This window comes from Pseudonaja textilis, chromosome 2 (assembly GCF_049901715.1).
Source record: "Pseudonaja textilis isolate UNSWEBS1 chromosome 2, rPseTex1.2, whole genome shotgun sequence".
Classification (NCBI taxonomy): Eukaryota; Metazoa; Chordata; class Lepidosauria; order Squamata; family Elapidae; genus Pseudonaja; species Pseudonaja textilis.
The window spans coordinates 7,231,102-7,243,845 of record NC_141991.1 but is presented as its reverse complement, the minus strand read 5'-3'; the positions used below and the strand labels follow the sequence as shown (position 1 = coordinate 7,243,845).

At 44.6% G+C, this 12,744-nt stretch overlaps 2 protein-coding genes across 2 annotated transcripts in view; one reads left to right on the top strand and one right to left on the bottom strand.

Annotated features, from left to right (window-relative positions):
- The window catches only part of LOC113451234 (uncharacterized), a 58,349-nt gene extending 48,442 nt beyond the window's left edge, over positions 1 to 9,907 (bottom strand). The window contains exon 1 of the mRNA XM_087927648.1: positions 9,631 to 9,907. The gene's annotated coding sequence lies outside the window, so the exon portion shown is untranslated. The remainder of the gene's footprint in view (positions 1 to 9,630) is intronic.
- The window catches only part of LOC113451238 (uncharacterized), a 176,876-nt gene that overhangs the window by 75,837 nt on the left and 88,295 nt on the right, over positions 1 to 12,744 (top strand). The window lies entirely within an intron of this gene.

The following is a 12,744-nucleotide window of genomic DNA, read 5'->3' as shown; positions in this document are numbered from 1 at the left end:
AAAGAGCAAAGCTGATTTGAACCAGGCAAGGCCCCTTTTGAAGGGCTGCCACATAGAGGACTGGGGGGAGGGAATCAACTTTGGGAAATATCCAAAGCACCAGAAGGCAAGACAACAACAACAGCAGCAATGGATGAAAACCAATCGAGGAGAGAAATGTGGGAAGTTAGCACCCACCCCTCTCCTAGGAAATATTAAAAAGGCAGAATATTTCCTCTACAAAGAGTAACTCAGAAGCAGCAACTCACTTCAGAAGCAGAAACTCACCTCAGAAGCAGCGACTCGCCTCAGAAGAAGCGACTCACCTCAGAAACAGCGACTCACCTCAGAAGTAGAAACTCACCTCAGAAGCAGCGACTCACTTCAGAAGCAGCGACTCACCTCAGAAGCAGAGACTCACCTCAGAAGCAGAAACTCACCTCAGAAGCAGAAACTCGCCTCAGAAGCAGAAACTCGCCTCAGAGCAGAGACACGCCTCAGAAGCAGCGACTCTCCTCAGAAGCAGAGACTCGCCTCAGAAGCAGCGACTCGCCTCAGAAGCAGCGACTCGCCTCAGAAGCAGAGACTCGCCTCAGAAGCAGCGACTCGCTTCAGAAACAGCGACTCACCTCAGAAGCAGCGACTCACCTCAGAAGCAGCGACTCACCCCAGAAGCAGCGACTCGCCTCAGAAACAGCGACTCACCTCAGAAGCAGAGACTAACCTCAGAAGCAGTGACTCACCTCAGAAGAAGCGACTCACCTCAGAAGAAGCGACTCACCTCAGAAACAGCGACTCACCTCAGAAGCAGAGACTCACCTCAGAAGCAGCGACTCACTTCAGAAGCAGTGACTCACCTCAGAAGCAGAGACTCACCTCAGAAGCAGAGACTCGCCTCAGAAGCAGCGACTCTCCTCAGAAGCAGAGACTCGCCTCAGAAGCAGCGACTCGCCTCAGAAGCAGCGAATCGCCTCAGAAGCAGAGACTCGCCTCAGAAGCAGCGACTCACCCCAGAAGCAGAAACTCACCCACACCTTTGTTAATGAGTGGGCCATTAAGGCCTGGGCCAGAATACTTTACATAACAAAGATCTCCAGGTAAAGCTATAGCAATTGCCAAAAGCCCTTTTAAGGGCATCATCATCCAGCAAGGCTCAACCAAGCCTGGAATTCAGGACAGTCTACAGAGTTGCCCCTGCATGGCCCCATGGGGGGTCTGACAACCAATTAGAATACAAGCTCCAATTCAAATCCCAACAAAGGGTATAAAACCCAGGCACTCTCAGCACCTCAGCCCATTTTTGATCTCTTCCATTACCTTGAAGCATGTGATCATCCTTCCTTTTCACTCTGGAGTTCCAGGCTACGTGGTCTTTTCCACCATTAAACTTTCCAAACAGCCTCCATGTTTCCAGTGTCTTTTTCCCCACTTGGAACTGAACCCAGAAGGATATTTCTTCCCAACAGAAGCAACCTGGACTTCCTGGCTGTCTACTTTACTAATTTTAGTATCTAGAACTCAGGAGAAATTTCTTGACAGGGAGAACAATTAAATCAGTGGAATGAGGTCATAGATGCTCCCACATTGTAGGTTTTTCAGAAGATGTTGGAAGTGAAAACCCACCCCTCTTCAAGGAAAATGAAATATTTTAGCATATACTAAAAAGACAGAATATTTCCCCTAAAAAGAAAAGTAGAAACTCAAAGAGGCAGAAACTCAGACCCCCACCCCACCCCTGTCGCGCCGAGCGACCGGACCATTGTTCCGTCGGCGTCCTTCCGCTGCCTATGGAATTCCCCGCAGGGAAGAAGTTTAGCGGGACCCTCGCAAGGGTGAATACCAATAACAGACACCAGACATCCGATTGCTTCAAATGAGGGAGCACATCGTGCCCGGGGCAGATGGAATGGTCCCGGCGGCGGCCCCGAGTGCTTTGCACAAACCTCTTTTATTATTTTCTTTCAAGCGGGCGAGGGAGCATAAAGGAGGTAGCAGAATTTTACCTTATATGGAAGAACTCATAAACAAAGAACAAAGAACAAAGTATGTGATAGTTTGCAAGTTTGCAAGTATGCTTATCATATTTAGCTAACGTGTCCTGGGACAGAGAATACCAACAGTCATTGTTTCGCGATCGTATTGAAACATCCTGTGGTTGGCTAAAACAAGGTCATTAGATATGTGCAAATATCCTTGTGTCTGTGTTTGGCAATGTCTGCTTAATGATGGAATAGCTACAATTCCTCCTTTTTTATTATTTTTGTGATGCCGTCTCCAGGTAAAGTCCTTTTTCCTCTGAAATGGATTCAAAGGGTGGCAACAAACCCTTCGGTTTGCTGAGACCCTGTTGCACCAGTTCATACGAGGAGGAACACTCACCTTCTGATTCTTCATCACTCATAGCCAATAGGGCTCCTTTGGGAGCATAGGAGGCATTTGTATCTATTTCATTCTCTGACTCTTTGTCAGAAGACCACTCCAGCAGAGGCTGTTTAACGGAATCTTTGGATACAATAACAGATGTGAGAAAACTGACCGTTTTTTGAGTATTATTGATTTCACTATCAAGTGCTTGTAAGCGATCTTTTAAGAATTTTAGCAATCGTCCCATAACACATGGACCTATTAAACAGGCAGGTGGGTACTCCTTTTATAGGCTACATGCATACGTCATAGCAGGACAAAGAAGCTTTCTACATAATTATGCTAATGCAAACCTATGCCATAGCTGATATCTTATGCTCCTACTTCTCAGCTCCTCCCAGTTACTCTTATCTCCATAACTTTCGTTTCTCCCATATTACTCTCATTTCTCCGCTTCTCCAGCTAGTACTTTTTTTTTCACACAGCACCTTATCACATGGCTACATTCCATTGTCCATCCATCACTTATCGTACCAGTCAGTAACAGTACATTGCAACATCTCTCCTCTGTTTTTATTTTTTTGGAAAGTGATATCAACACTACCTAATGGTAATTCTTGCTCGCCCCCTCCTCCTCCAAGTCTGGGGCTAGCAAGTGCATTAGGATGCATGTCTTACCAACACTTTTGATGATTTCATCGTTGTCTGAGTCCGAGGAGAATGATAACAAAGGTTGCTTTTCTTGTGTATGGGATATGAGAGTATTTACCTGTTTCTGAGTTCGTGACAGGTTGGAATCCAACTGGCTTAATCTGCGTTTTAAGAAGGCCAAAACTTTGCCCAAAATACAAGGGCCAATAGTACAGAGCACAAGTAGGAGAATAAGGGGACCAGCAATGGCAGATACTAAGGTGGTTAACCATGGGGAGAAGTTGAACAGACCCTGATACCATGTGTGTTGAGCCTCTCGTTCTCTTTGCCTTTCCTTTAGTCTCTTATTCAATTCTTTCATAGAATCTAAAACCACTCCTGAACTATCTGCATAAAAACAACATTCTTCTTTCAGTGCTGCACATAACCCACCCTGCTTGAGGAACAACAAATCTAAACCTCTTCTATTCTGTAAAACAACTTCAGATAGGGAAGTGAGGGAGTTCTGCAAAGCAACTATAGATTGTTCAATGCGGCGTAAATCTGCATCTATGGTGGCGCTTAAATGGCGAAAATGCTGATCAGAAGTAACAAGGCCAGCTATACCTGTGGCCGTCCCAGAAGCCCCCAATCCCAGCAGTACAGCTAGCATCAAAGCAGTTACTACTTCTCTTTTTGCCCTAAGGTTATATTGTCTAGGTTCTAGTAAAGAAACAAAATCTTCTGAGTTATATACATCAATTTTGGGAAGCAATTGTACCTGAATACAAAAGGAATTTTTTTGTCAATAATACATAATCATTTCAGCAAAGTCAAAATGTAATTTGGGGAAATAGGAAGAAATCATGGTGTAATTAGTTGTAGAGTTGAGTATTTGCCCATAAGCGTCCTTGATGACCCATGTGATGTTGTGTGGTTTGTGGGCCTTAAGGCTGGTGGATGTCCCATCAGTCCAGCGAAACGAACAGCCAAGCAGGAAGAAGAGAAGTGCTGTCATCTTTTTCGGATGATGGCTCCGCTGGTTGTGGGCGGTGATATGGGCGGACACACCTTGCAGGAACCCAAAGAGTTCTGTCAGGAAGCTGGACTGCTGCGTAGCCTCGACCCCAGGTGATCAATTCGGCAGGTCCTTTCCACGCAGGATCAGGTAACTGTCTATAATAGACAAGTGGTCTCGAAGTGGAAACAGATGGTTTAGTAAAGTGTCGAGATGCAGCAGACAGGGGAGGGGTGCCAGTGAGATTGAGGAAGTTAAGCGTATACAGACAAACATTTAACACATTTTGTAATACTGGGAGGCTAGGGGGGCCTTTAAGGCCTTTTGACCCCATGTATCGTTGTAATGCCAATTTTAAGGTTTGGTGAGCCCTTTCAACAATAGCTTGCCCCTGGCTATTGTAGGCGATCCCAAACTTGTGGATAATGGACCAGTGATAGCAGAACTCAGAGAATTGAGAGCTGATATAGGCTGGTGCATTATCTGTTTTTAGATTTTTTGGCGGTCCCAGTACTACGAAGGTCCGAATACAATGATTGATAACGTGCTTTGACGTTTCTCCCCTTTGAGGGGTGGCTATGATGAACCCTGAATAGGTGTCAATAGACACGTGAAGGTATTTCCAAGGGGCAAAAGGTGAGAATTGAGTGACATCTATTTGCCATGTCTCACAAGCCTCTATGCCCCTGGGATTAATCCCTTGAGGAAAAGTTTTTGCTTGCAAACTGCAAGTGGGGCATTGTTGATTGTAGTTGCTTCTTCCAGAGAAATGCCAAATTGTTTAACCAGAGCCTTTTTGTTTTGATGAAAATAACTATGACTTTCCCCTGCTAATAGAGGGGAAGGTTGAGGCATCTTAATTGTCAGTTGCTTGTGCCAGTTCATACCAGACACAAGCACCATGAGTTTTAGAGCCATCAGTGAAAACTGTGATGGCTAGAAGTGTGAGGGAGGTGAAGCCATTCGATGATGTATAGCTTTTTTGTCTTGGGATCAATTTGGAAAAGAATGGCTGTGAAAAGGGCTGGTGTGGGCAAGACAGCCAAGGAGAGCAAACAGTTAGGGATGATGCGATCAAGCCCGTGAGGGCATGGAATAGAGGGGAAAGGGTTGCAATAACAAGAGTGGCTACTATAGTGTTAACAGGCCATGAAAAAGATCTTTCACCTCCAAGAGAGAGGCAATTAAGAGCAGATGAGTCATAAAGAAAGGGGGCAGCGAGGATACCTTCTATGGTAGGAGTGGAATTGGGAATGAGCAGAATAGGCAACGAGGGAGGCAAGGGTGTTAAAAGAGTTGCAGTTAAAGGAAGCGTTACAACAGCACCAGGGTCATCATACACAAGGTCTTCAGACAACACTACCGGGAAAGTAGTAGTGGGGAGGTCAGCCTTGGTAGCGGGGCTAGCTGAAAGCCCCATAGTTAGTTTCCCGAAGGCTGAGCAGAAGGGGGGTTACTACGACATTGCGAAGCCCAGTGAAAGCCTTTTCGACAGCGAGGACAGATAGTTTTTGGTTTTGCTTTAGAATCAGGAGGCGGAGGACCCCTAGCTTGGCCGCGGGGTGCCCCTCCTCCTCCCGGCATCCGACACTGATTTTTAAAATGTCCAGGCTTGCCACAGTTGAAACAGTTGCCATTACGAGTTATAGCGAAAGCGTCGGGAGAAGAAGCGGAAGTAGGCAAAGAAGAAGAAATAGCCGCTGCGAGCGCGTCCATTTTATGGGTGGTTGTGCCAACAATTCTACAAAGCTGGAGAAACTCAGCCAAAGTGACCCCTGGTTTGTTAGCGACAGGTTGCAAAAATTTTTGACAGTCATGGTTAGCATTAGAAAAAGCCAATTTCATGAGTAATTCCTGTTTAGCAGTATCAATCTGACGATCCAATGCAGTTTGTAAGCGACTGATGAAAGAGGCATAGGATTCATCAGAATTCTGCACTATTTTTAAAAAGGCTTGGGTGGATTGTGAGTCTGTATCATCCACTCGTTTCAAAGCATTCATTGCACACATATGAATAATGGCGAAAGCACGGCGGGGACAATTCTGTTGTTGAGCTAAAGTGGCGAATTGTCCTGTCCCTTTAAGATGGCCTTCCGTGACCGCTGCCGGCAAACCTCGCCGTATTTCTGCATCAACACATTTTTCATATTCAGACTGCCACACAACATATTGTGCTGGGGTCATGAGCATAGAAAACAACATCTTCCAATCATAGAGCAACATGACAGTATTACCAGAAACCAAGGAATCAAGCATGCCTCTAGTGTAAGGTGAGTGCAGACCATAATTAGTTGCCGCGTCTTTTATGTTTTTTAAGACCTTAAATTCAATGTTAGTATGTACAGGGTTGCCGCCACCTCCCGGGGGAAGGGTAAGAGGGAAGGCGGAAAGAGTTTCAGAATCATCCAATGGTAGAGGGGAGGAAAGGAGAGCTCCTCGAGGAATTAGTGGAGAGGAAGAAGGAGTAGGGGCAGAAGGAGGAGGATTAGAAGATTCCGCAGGATTGGTGTAAGGTGGTGGAAGAGAGGGAGTTTCCACCTGTGCTCCAGATTTAGCAGGGTTGGTAGAAGAAGAAGAAGAAGAAGAGAGAGGGGGAATATCAGAGGTAAGAGGTGCAGCATTCTCTTTCGGAGGATAGAGTGTGTTTAATGCTGCCATGACAGCCCGCCAAGATGTTAATATTTCGGGCGGGGCTCGGGGAGTATCGTGTAGGTACTTCCCCAATCTCTGCCATGAAGAGTGTCGGAGCGTTCCCTTCTCAGGATAAGATGGACAATGTGCCTCTATATATGCCAATAGGTTAGTCAATGATTTTTTTGAAAGAGGATATATAGTGGTGCCATTAATTTTTTGAAAGGAATTAGCCGTCTTCACTATAGTATAAAGTTCATCCCTATGACCTGACGAAACTTTGGAAAGTCGGGAGCCCATTACTTACGATTGTATGATGCCTTTGCCAGGTGCGTAAGAACGGGAGTGAAGGAGGTGCACCTCTAGACAGAGATCACACCTTGAGACAGCGAAAGGCAGACGGATCCCGGACAAGCCCCCAGTTGTCGCGCCGAGCGACCGGACCGTTGTTCCGTCGGCGTCCTTCCGCTGCCTATGGAATTCCCCACAGGGAAGAAGTTTAGCGGGACCCTCGCAAGGGTGAATACCAATAACAGACACCAGACATCCGATTGCTTCAAATGAGGGAGCACATCGTGCCCGGGGCAGATGGAATGGTCCCGGCGGCAGCCCCGAGTGCTTTGCACAAACCTCTTTTATTATTTTCTTTCAAGCGGGCGGGGGAGCATAAAGGAGGTAGCAGAATTTTACCTTATATGGAAGAACTCATAAACAAAGAACAAAGAACAAAGTATGTGATAGTTTGCAAGTTCGCAAGTATGCTTATCATATTTAGCTAACGTGTCCTGGGACAGAGAATACCAACAGTCATTGTTTCGCGATCGTATTGAAACATCCTGCGGTTGGCTAAAACAAGGTCATTAGATATGTGCAAATATCCTTGTGTCCGTGTTTGGCAATGTCTGCTTAATGGTGGAATAGCTACACACCCCGTTTGTTAATGGGCCATTAAGGCCTGGGCTAGACTATTTTACAGTTTTTTATTTTATATATTTTATTTTGTCAAGCGATTATAAGATAACATGTATAAGTATAAACATAATTATGAATACATGAAATGGATACCTATAAGAAAAATAAAAAGAAACAATAGGACAGGGACAGTTGGTGCGCTTATGCACACCCGCTACTGACCTCTTAGGAAAGGGGTGAGGTCAATAGTAGACAGTCGAAGGTTAAAGGTTTTGGGGTTTGGGGAAGAAACCACAGAGTCAGATAAGAGTATTCCAGACATTGACCACTCTGTTGCTGAAGTCGTATTTCCTGCAATCGAGTTTGGTGCAGTTTACCCTGAGTTTGGATCTAATGTGTGCTCTTGTGTTGTTATGGTTGAAGCTGAAGTATTCATTGACAGGTAAAGTCATTGCAATGTATGATTTTATATGCTATACTTAGATCGGGCCGAAGGCAGCATAGTTCTAGGTTTTCTAGTTCTAGAATTTCAAGTCTGGTGGCATAAAGTATTCTGCAACGAGTAGAGGAGTGGAGAACTCTTCTTGTGAAACATTTCTGGACTTTCTCATGTATCTGTGTTAATATCAGATACATAATGTGGGTTCCAGACTGATGAGCTGTATTCGAGTATTGGTCTGGCAAATGTTTTGTATGCTCTAGTTAGTAGTGTGATATTACCAGAAAAAAAGCTATGCAGGATTAGGTGAACAACTCTTAATGTCTTTTTGGCTACGGATAACAAAGATCTACTCCAGGTAGAGCTATAATAGGAATTGCCCAAAGCCCTTTCATTACATCATCATCCAGCAAGGCTCAACCAAGCCTGGACAGCCTACAGAGTTGCCCCTGCATGGCTCCATGGGAGTCTGACAACCAATCAGAATACAAGCTCAAATTCAAATCCCAAGAGAAGGCATAAAACCAAGGGACTCTCATCTTTCTCTGCTCCTCCTTCTTTTACTTCACCCGACAACTTGAAGCATATGATCGTCCCTTTCTCTTTGGAGCTCCAAGCCATGTGGTCCTGTCCACCATTAAACCATCTTTCCAAACAGCCTCCGTTGCTTCCAGTGTCTTTCTTCCCCATTTGGAACTGAACCCAGAAGGAGATTTCTTCCAACGAAGAGACTGGACAACTGTTTGTCTGCGATGGTATAAGGTCTCCTGCCTTGGGCAGAGTGGGTGGGTGGTGGACTACAAGACCTCTGTAGTCCCTTCCAGCCCTATAAGCCTATTTCTAAATTTCTAAACCAGTGGAACAGAAGTTGCCTTCATAAGCTGTGGGGGCTCCATCGCTGGAGGCTTTTAAGAAGAGACTTGGATGGCCACCTATCTGAAATGGTTTGCTTGAGCAGAGGGTTGGGCTAGAAGACCTCCAAGGTCCCTTCCAGCTCTGTTCTGATTGAACTGCCTCGGCCTCCCAACTTTCCCCTCCTTTCCCTTCTGGGCCACGTGGCCTCCTTTCCTCTCCATTTTGCTACAGGGAACAAGAGAGAATCCCTTGGCTGGTGCAAGGTTACCCTTTAAGGAAACTGTTCTGCCAGGAAAGACCCCAAAAGATAACAGATAATCAAGAGTTGGAAGGGACCTTGTAGGTCTATTCCAACCTCCCATCCAAGCAAAGGACCCTACACATTTCTGACAGGTGGGAGTCCAATCTCTTCTTGAAAGTCTCAAATGATGACGGCTCCCACAACTTTGGAGGGCAACTTCTGTTCCATGGGTCGATTGTTCTCACTGTCAGAAAGTTTCTCCTTATTTCCAGGTTGAAACTCTCCTTGTTCAGTTTCCATCCATTGTTCCTTGTCTGGCCTTTGGGTGCTTTGGAAAATAGCCTGGCCCCCCTTCCTCCCTGTGGCAGCCCCTCAAATATTGGAAGGCTGCTATCCTGTCTCCCTGGTCCTTCTCTTCACTAGACTAGCCATGCCCAGTTCCTGCAACTGTTTTTCATATATTTTAGTCTCCAGTCCCCTAATCATCCTGGTTGCTCTTCTCTGCACTTTTTCTAGAGCCTCAACATCTTTTTGGGAAGGGCTCTTTTTCTTTTTCCTTACCTGGAGCGAGCAGGGAAGAAGCAAAACCCGCGATGGGCCGGCAAACACCCGAGTTCCAATTTTGCAACCCCGCCCAGCAGGATTCTGGGTCTCAGAGAAAGACCTGGGGGGAGAATTTGGGCTCAGCTTCCTCTTAGTCACTCTCTTGCTTTGCTAAGCAGCTCAGCTGTAACCCAGCGGGGAGACCTCCTTTCCCACGAGGATTTGCACCCCCACTTCTTTGCTCTCCGCTGGCTAGCGTTAAAAGCAGAGAGAGAGAGAAAAACTCTTCCTAGAAAGCCCCACGGGCGGGTGTGGATGGTCACTTCCTGCCCACCCCCCTCGCCTTTGAAGGTCCTGGCCTGATGCTTCCCCGGAGCTCAATTCTTTGTTCGGCTTTGCCTGAACTGGGAAACGAGGATGCAGTTGTTGGTTGCCGAAGGTTGCAGGAGGGCTCCATCTAGCGAAGGCCATTTGCAACGCCCGCAGGAATCGAGGTCAGGAAGTGCCCACTTGGTGCCCAGAGGATAGGATAGAAAAAGGAATGGGAACAGGGAATAGAGAATAGAAGAGGAAGAGGAAGAGAAGAATAGGACGAGAAGAGAGAATAGGGAGAGAAGAAAAGAGAAGAGAGAATAGGAATAGGAAAAGAATAGAATAGGAATAGGAAGAGAGAAGAGGAAGAGAAGAGAGAATAGGAATAGAAATAGGAATAAAATAGGAATAGAAGAGAGAAGAAGAAGAGAAGAGAATAGAATAGAATAGAATAGAAATAGAATAGAAATAAGAAGAGAGAGGAGAGAGAATAGGAATAGAATAAAGGGAATAGAATAGAATAGAATAGAATAGAACAGAGAATAAGAAGATAGAATAGGAATAGAATAGAGGGAGAGAGGAGAATAGAGAATAGGAATAGAATAGAGAATAAGGAGAGGAGAGAGAATAGGAATAGAATAGAGGGAGAGAATAGAATAGAGAATAGGAATAGAATAGAGAATGAGGAGAGGAGAGAATAGGAATAGAATAGAGAATAAGAAGAGGAGAGGAGTGAAGAAAAGAGAAGAGAGAATAGGAATAGGAAAAGACTAGAATAGGAATAGGAATAGAACAGAGGGAGAGAAGAGAATAGAGATAGAATAGGAATAGAATAGAGAATAAGAAGGAATAGAATAGAGAATAAGAAGAGAAGAGTAGGGAATGGGAATAGAATAGAATAGCAAAGTTGGAAGGGACCTTTGAGGTCTTCTAGTCCAACCCTCTGCTCATGCAGAAAGCTTTATACCATTTCAGACAAATGGTTCTCCAATCTCTTCTGGAAAACCTCCAGTGTTGGAGCATTCACAACTTCTGGAGTCAAGTTGTTCCACTGATTAATTGTTCTGTCACGAAATTTATCCTCAGTTCTAGGTTGTTTTTTTCCTTGATGAGTTTTTCTCCTTGATGAGTTTTGCTTCTTGTCCTGCCTTCAGGTGCTTTGGAGAATAGGTTGACCCCCTCTTCTCTGTGACAGCCTCTGAGATATTGGAAGACTGCTATCATGTCTCCCCTAGTCCTTCTTTTCATTAAACATATTGTGGTAAAATGCTTGGAAATTAAATTTTCTGCCTATTTATGTTGATTAAATACTAAAGAAAAAAAGTCATGGATTTGCCCAGAAGACAGAACTTCATAAGACAATTTGAGGTCCCAGAAAGTTATTGTGGTCCAGTTCTTGGGTAGGCTATATTTTATCACTTTATTATTGTAATCTTTTAATTATACTATAGAAGAAATGTACCTCCCTCACTGTCATTGTTCCACATATTAAAAACTAGCTGGATACCTGTGCTTCACTACGAAACTGTGTGATCAGGCTTAGTTTTGGGGGAGGAAAATAAGGGGAAAAAAATCTGCCTCTGCCTACCAGCATCCATCGGTATTCATCTGGCTAGTGTCCTGACAGTGAGAGTTAAGGGCTGTTCGGAAACTGAAACAGTATTTGCTGTGTGAGCAAGGAGACAGCAAGGAGCTTGGGCATGGCTTAACTGTTCTGTACTAAAGCTGCTTAGTGCTGTGAAACTGAAACTCCTCTGCTTGTGTTTTGCATTTGGAATAGATTTCTTTTCAGGTGGGGAGGGGGAGTAGAACTCCTTAGCATCAGAGCGTGTTAATAATAATAATATATGAAATACTAATGCTCTGATGGTCATTTCAAAAAACCCTTTCTTAGTGAGCACCTAGAAGCCCAGAGGAACATACTGTATGTACCAAATTTCAAGTTTGTAGGCTTTATGGTTCTGGATATTTTGTGATGATGAGGGAGTGGTATTTCACACACACACACATATATATCTATATCTATCTATCGATCGATCGATCGATCGATAGTTATATTTGTTTTCTTAAGTTTTCATGGGTACTTACATGAATAGCTTTGTTCGGGTATTTTCCCACGTCATTATAGTTGGGCTTTTAAAGTTGTAGCGACGTTTCGGCAGAATCTCATCTGCCATCATCAGGCTTGTGTATTGTGTTTGTCTGTGAGTCAGACTATCACAGCTGTTTCAGTTTTAAATTTGGGGCTAGCCTACTGCTGTGCCAGAATGGTTTTTTCTTCATTCTGATTGGTTGGGAGTCTTGGTCTGTGTTTATTGGTCTTGGAGTTTGCTGTGTTCTGCTTGATTGGTGTTTCTAATATCTTCTGTCTGTTTTGTGGCTTTTTTTGTGTCTTGATTGGCTGGCAACATTGTGTTCCTATATTGGAGGCTTTTAGTGCAACTTGGCTCCAAGTAAATGGATGGCTATCATTTGTTAGGAAGCTAGGTTTCATCTGGGTGCCTGGTTGGGGTGTATTTGAGCTGGAGGTATCAGGGGGGATCTGTTTGTGCCCAGGTGTTTGCCTGGCTAGTGGTGTGGAGATTTTTTTGTTTGTGAGTGCAGGCTTCCAAATAGTTGACAGTCTGGTGGAATCATCTCTTCTATTCATGCTTTCAGGTCTTTTTTCAATCTCTTTCTTTCTTAAACAAACCAAGTAGGCCATTTGACAAGTTTAAAAAAGTCCTTGGGAACATCTCACCATAACTTGATTTTCACTATGGTGAATACTTACATCAACCACAAACTACTGGTAGGTCAGTTTACTGCTTAGTGCTTTGT